General features: G+C 42.7%; 1 pseudogene; it reads right to left on the bottom strand.

The window, feature by feature from the left end:
• Positions 1 to 3535: 3535 nt before the first annotated feature.
• LOC124108498 (growth arrest-specific protein 7-like) lies at positions 3536 to 4445 on the bottom strand (annotated as a pseudogene).
• Between the last annotated feature and the right edge of the window lie 2671 nt (positions 4446 to 7116).

Below are 7116 nucleotides of genomic sequence, written 5' to 3'. Positions count from 1 at the left end.
AGAAAAAGAACTGGGTGGATAATTCATAATTGTTTATTTTCTGGGAGATTGGTGACGAGCCTGATAAAATCTCAAATATTTAGATATTTTAAAATCAGTGCAATTTCCTTAAAAAGGCTATATTTTAATCTCAAATATAAGCAGGCAAGGAATAAATAGATTGATGGGACAAAATTCCAAATACAACTGTGGCCCAAATGTGGGGCTTACTATCTAGGGAAATCTAATGACAGATATCTCATTTCCAAAATCCTTGTTTTTAATGAGTATTACAGATTTTCAGAAGTATATGCTGGACCTGGAGTAGGAGGACTGTGAGAAGGAGCTGAGCATGAACAGGAGAACCTGTAGGGGAAGGAGGACACGAAGGAGAGAACTTTTGGTGTTCACTCATTCTCCACTCCAGAATGAATGATATGGACACAGTAATTGCTTTGTGAGACTTAATAAGTTGAGATATATTAAATTGCACATTTGACTAAAATGTTCCTTCTAGCTTCCTTCTCATCTTAGCTTTTCAAATTATTTTTATCCTTTTTTCCTTCTCCAAAGGTACAAAGGAAGAGATGGATTGAAATTTGTTATAGAGAATGATTTCAAATCCTTCCTTTCTTTCACTCACCTTTACTCATGAATAGAATTTCCTTTTTTCTCTTTTCTTTTTTCCTCGCACAAATACAGTGCTTTCCATGCAGTAACACAAACTCTGCAATAAATGGTCAAATTAACCTATTAATATAAAAGACCCTGAAAATTTTGTTGTATAGAATTACATGTTTTCTCTCAGTCAAGATAAATTAGTTCTACCATCTCTGAAGTATGAAAATCCAAAGTAAAGGGACATTAAATTAATTAATGTGTAGGAAATGATCTTTTTAGTACCATCTACCACCTCCACCCTACCTGAGACAGACTGGACAGGTTGGATGTCCAAATACAGGAGACTACAAGAAAGACCTCCTGACCAGAGTTGGGGAGAAGCTTGGATATGCGCTGAGCCAGATGAGTCAACTTGTGGCTTAGTGTAGCCAGTTTGCTCCACAATGAGGTAGAGTAGAATGGAATCAGCTCAAAAATCAGAGGGAAAGGATTGACAACCAGACCCAGACAAAGACAGATGGGTTGGAGCAAATATACCATTTCTTCAGGCAATTACTTTGCACCTGAAAAATGAGATGTAGATAACTTCATTTGAAGGGTGGTTTATGTATACTTGATGCTGGGGAGCAAATGTCCTTTCATTTCATTCCAAGTTCTTTCAGAGGCAAAGCTCATTGGTTGGACAAAGCCAGGATGGTGCACTTAGGCAGTGATTAGACAAGCTCTGAGATGCCTCATATTCAATGGAGTCATAACTTTATTAGTGTTGGCACATCCTATTAAGAGATCTTATGTAGTAGTGAGAGCTATAATTATGATTATGATTGTCAAAACATCAAACCACATACCTCACAGTAGTGATGTTGGTGTGTAAACTTATCCTGCATTAAGCCATAATATCTGGAAAAAAATAGTGACTTTGGCAGGGGAGTCCTATTTGTCTTTAAGTAATTTATTACTTATTAAGTTTATTGGAGTATACATACTGTCAGACAAGCAGGCCTTAATTAATCTTTAAGGAAAGGTGAAACTCCTAGGATAGAGTTTCTATTAGGTACCAGTTTCTAAATGTAGTATGTTATTTCTACTCTTTAGAACCACCCAACAAGGTTGAAATTAGGATCAGAAAACTTGAATGATAAATTCAAGGTCATCTAACTAATGAGTGGAAAGCGATTTCTCAGAACTGTCATCATAGAACTTGGCCACTACAATTTGTAGGTTTATCAAAGATCTCTTGGCTTGGACTTTGGTTCTTTCTCAACATCTTTCTCTTGGATTTGACCTTCTGATATTTTTCTCTTGCTCTTGACACTTATGCCTGAACTTGCCTTCAATTTCTTCATTAGTTGCTGTTCTGTTCATCTGAATGTCTTGCTAATCCAGCTACTTCTTTTTTTTTCTAGTTTGCTTTAGTATATTGAACATCTTTCTAAAATTAACTATGAGAAAGCCATTCTAATTCAATGGAAGAGATGCTGAAAGATTCAAGATTAACATCCATTATCAGCAATGTTAAATTGAGGGAAAGATCAGTGAATTGTGCTCATAGAATTCTGCCCCCATGGGAGACGGAAGGGTCAAGCCGAAAGCCATCAATGGGAAAGATGAAGAAAGATGGGCTCTCAGCGCAGGGGTTTCTGGCTAGAAGCTGTTCCTTGATCACTGTGTCAATTTTTTCTCCCAGCCCCCTCAGGCTGATTCTTTAGGCTAAGATGGTGGAGATGGTGTTTGCTGTAGAAACAAAGTGGCGGGCTGAACCCAGAGGTAGTGCTGAAAAGCTTCCCGAGTCACGCTTGGCTCAGGCTTCTCCAGGGAAGATGGACAGAGGAACTGGTCCAGGTGGCAGGACGCGCTGGGATAGCAAAGAGAGAGAGAGAGTCTGCAATGCTCGTACAAGGGACAGCAGTCCAAACCCTATCTTGCATAATCAGATGGAGTCACATGGGGGATGTCTTGCCCTAACCTGTCTCTCATGTGGGACTGACCTAGCCCTATTAAGCTCTTGGTGGGCAGCCTGGGAGAGCGGGGATCAGGGTAGCCCGGTGTTGGACAGGATACCATGGGAGACAGCCCCATGTGGTTTCTGGCTCATCTCCATCTCTCAAAGCTTTTGGACATGCACACAGCTAGACGAAGTCTCACGGGCAGAGAACTTTGGAAAGCTTCTTCTAGTGAGCCTGGGCAGGGGTGGCAGGGTGGGGTTGGGGACTGCCTTGAGAAAGCAGCTGAGGAATGGAGGGATTGGGATTTTCCAGAGACTTCAGAGATGATGCCTGGTCTGATAGCCTAATGAAGTAGTCCATCCTGACCTCTCTGGGCAGGGTTGGTCAGGGAAGACAGAAAAACAGGCCTTCCCAAGACCCACGGGGATGAAAAGTGGCCAAGAAAAGCCAGATTTGGGCTCCCAGAACTCACTGAGAAAAATAGAGAGAGGGCCATAAAGGATTCTAGGTGCAGGCTGAGCTGAGGGCGCCTTCTATCCATGATTCTGTTCTTAAAATTGACTTAGAGGTAGAGACAGCCCTTCCTGATCTTCCAAAGCCCGGGAGATAAAGGGACCAGCTGAAGGATGGGCTTTGGGGCATCCAAGGGCACAAATGTATGACGGCCACCCCTATGGAACTCAGCAGGGACCACAAAGTTCCAGCCTCAGTTTGTTCTCAGAGCAACAAGCACAGCATGGGGTTTGGGGTGGGGCTTCAGTCTTGGAGAAATGGGCGGGGTTGCAGGTCTGTTTCTTGGCCTGGGAATATTTGGGATTCCCCAGCTGGACCATCCAGATCACCCTTCTGGAATTGCCAGCTCTCTTCTCTCTCCTCAGCGGACAGGAGAGTGGGTGGGAGGGCAGCTTCACCCAGTGGGAGCCACCACCCCTCTCCACCGGACCCCCAGCCCCTCTCCTGGGCAGGACCCCCGGGGCCACACAGGCGGTCTAGATCTCCATGTCCACGGGGCGAATGTTGCCCGTTTTGTGCTCTCTGACCCACAGCTCTGTCTTTGGCCGGGTCCACTTTCCGAAGCAGTTGGTCCACAGGCTCGACTGTGCTTTGGTTGAACACGTCTGTCTCATGCCGCAGCTGTGTGTACTGACACAGATCTTGCCGGATCATCTCCACCCTTTCCACCTCCAGCCGCTCCAGCTCCAAGTGGTGGTCACCATCTCTTCAAACCACTTGGACTGGGCCTGTTTGTAGAGGTCCACACAGCGCATGAGGTCGTCACCAGCCTGTGTAGACTTTCTCAGTGCCTTCTTGATGTCCTCCTCCGTCTTGTTGCTCAGCTTGATCTCCAGCTGCTGGGTCTTCATCTCCAGGTCTCTCTGCCGCTCTGTGAGGGCTTTCCAGGCCTTCTCCACCGACGCTTAGCGGCTGGCGAGCTGCTTGCGGAGGTCAGCGATATGGTGGTCACACTTTTTCATGTCTTTCTTGAAGTTTTCATGAAAGTTCATTAAGGGCTTCTCTACCTCGCTGTGAAGCTTGGCGGAGAACTTGAGATGAACTTCTGCTTCATCTGCCAGACTCTTCTTCACCTGGGCCCAGGCTTCTCCCAAGGAGCCTTCCTCCTGTGCAGCCAAGGAGTTCTGAGAGAGCTTAGCCAAGTTCTTTGCATATTCTTCTTCAATCTTTATCCTCTCTCGGACGAACTCAGACATTTCTTCCTGCGTTTGTTTGCCCTTCAGTTGCTTTGGGAGCAGCAGTTGGAACCCAGCCACCGTGCCATTGCCTTGGGGATCCTTCTTATCAGCCCAGAAGTAGTCACAGTAGCTCCACTCAGTTGGCTTTAGCAGTTGCTGTTCAGGCATGGTGTCTGGGTGAGGGAATGTCACGCAATTTATCATCTTCTCTGTGGTGTCAACTTTATTTTCAAGATTATGTATTTTGTCTTCATTGCCTGAGGTTCTATCTTCCAAATGGTCTTGTCTGTTGGTGATACTTTCCATTGAACTTTTAAGTTGGTTTAGTGATTCCTTCACTTCAAGGATTTCTTCTTTATTTCTTTTCAGGACCTCTAGTATATCTTTACAGAAGTGATCTTTCATCTCCTGAAGCGAATCTGTTATTTTACTGCTTAACTCCTGTGCCTGCTCTCTTATATAATTCTTTAAGTCATGGAACAGTTTTACTAAATACATCCTGAACTCCTTCTCTGACATTTCTTCCATGGATTCTTTTATGGGAGCAGCTTGATTTGTTTGGAGCACTTTATTCCCTTGTTTTTTCATTTTGTTTGTGTGTCTTCCCATCTAGCCGTGTGGATCTGAGGTAGGATAGTTTCTACTCTGTAGATTTGAAGTGTCCCTGAAGGTTTCCAGAAACTTGCAGATCCAGGCTCCGGTTTCTGCAGGCTCTGCCACACTGGAGGACCCAGAAGGCTCACCGACCAAGGACGATGGATGAACTCCGGGAGAGAGTGGCAGCTACTTCTTTTGATCCATGTCTCCCTGCTCTTACACCTGCAGTTCTTCTTGGCTTGTGCTGCACTTAGATGGTCCAGAAGGTACATGTGTTGACATTTTACCACAATCCACAACTAAGGCTAAGAAATACGTAACAGCTCCTCAATATCAGGTGGTCCAATTCTTGGGAATCCTGGTGAGCTATCCATTTTCAGTGTCCATTGACCTCTTATTTTAAGACTGCACATAATAACACAATTAACATGATTCTGGGTTAATGCAGCATGACGATATCTTCATATTTTGCAACTTCCTTCTTTCATTGGAAATATTGGTTTTATTACAAGTTGGGGTTATTATGCTAAGTCAGATCCAGAAAAAGTGAGTTCATCTCTTTCCCCAAATTTAAATACCAATTTAATTTACTCATAATGGGTATGTAGTGTACTGTTGAATTTGTTTTAGTTTCTTCCTGATAATTTAACCAAGTATTTTATGTTACCAATACTTACTATAGAAAAACTATCAACTGAAGGAGGAAAGTGTGAAAAAAAGGGGTAATAGAGACCTCAGAGTGGCTTCAGTGTGTGTTGTAAGGATTAGAATGTATAATTATATATTATAGCCTTAAATTACTGCTATTATTAATAATAGCTAATACATAGAAGAATGTTGTCTGCACATTGTTGGTATATTTCCAATTTGGATTAGAGTTTATTGTTGGGGTGATCACCAGTGCAGTGGGCTTCTTTGTTGGGAAGAAGTTTGTTGAGGAATTGTTGGCATTTGGAGAATGTAAGAAGGATAAGGCAACTATGATTTACTGAATATTTTTGTCATGGCTGATACTATACTAGATGATTTAGCCTCTTGCACCCTAATGACAACTCTAGAAGTTAATATTATTTCCCTTTTTTTTTGCATAAAAAAAATAACTCTCAGAAATCCCAGATCACTTACTTAAGATCACAGAGTGGCAGACCAGATCTTTGAGTTTTGCACTATAATCCACAGGACTGTATGCTGCCTCTTCAAGAATGTGGTATAGGTCAAGAATAAAGCAAATTCTTCTTCTCCTTATAGAAGTGTTTGAGGCTAAAGTGCCTTAAATGCTTCCAGCTAGAAAAATTCAAATTCAAATTCAAATAAAATGTAAACAAGCAAAAATCCATACTTTTCAATGCATTTCTGAGCTCATAGACAATAAAGGGAATCTCTAAACACTCCTTCTAAATCATCTATATCAAGTTTCTGAGGTTGTGTTGGTTTGCTCTAGTAAAGAAATCATAACTGACACAGTAGCTGCAATGGTAGTTACCAACTAGGTAGTTTTACAGAAGTGTACAAGCATCTGACATGATTTATTTGGCTTAAGCAGGAGCTTGAAAGATTAATTGAATGAGATGATGATGACACCGCCCTCCCTTTTGGCTTTTTAGTCTTTGATAATATCACTAATCTGTGTAGTCCTCCCTGTGTGTGTGTGTGTGTGTTTTCTTCCTCCTCCTCCTCCTCCTCCTCCTCCTCCTCCTCCTCCTCCTCTTCCTCTTCCTCCTCCTCCTCCTCCTCTTCTTCTTCTTCGTCTTCGTCTTTCTGGTTCTGACCTACTATCTTGGCCAGAAAATTTGTGGGGAGCAGTTTTCAATGGCTTTCAGTTGGTTCCTACAGTAACAGTCTTACTCTACAAGTCAGGGAACCAGTAAAAATTTGTCCAAAGAAACAACCATGGGATGTCTGTGGACTGTAAGATGACCTTGACCATAACCTAATTCATCACTTACCTTCATAGCCTCTTTTCTAAACTGGAAGATTGTCATGGCATTTTGGGTACTTTGACTCCAGTGTCAGTTCAGATACAATATCCAGCTGTCCTTACCAAGTGTGAGTCCTCCTATTTCCCTAGTACACAATTATCTTGGTAGATGATCCCAGATACATATCTCTTTGTCTGTGGTTACTAAGATACATGTGCTCATGTATGTGTAGGATGCTGGCTTCCCTTAAAGATATCTCTCCCCCTGACAACTCTTTGTCTGTCTATCTCTCTTCTGCATGTACTTGCCCCTGGAAACACATGACCGATGGACCATACAGAGCATGGTTCTCTGATAGATACT

The sequence above is a fragment of the Marmota monax genome, unplaced genomic scaffold (assembly GCF_021218885.2).
Source record: "Marmota monax isolate L192 unplaced genomic scaffold, Marmota_monax_Labrador192_F-V1.1 WCK01_AAM20220418_F8-fsc00045, whole genome shotgun sequence".
NCBI lineage: Eukaryota > Metazoa > Chordata > Mammalia > Rodentia > Sciuridae > Marmota > Marmota monax.
Note: the sequence above shows the minus strand (reverse complement) of the source record. Positions and strands in the feature narration are given on the sequence as shown.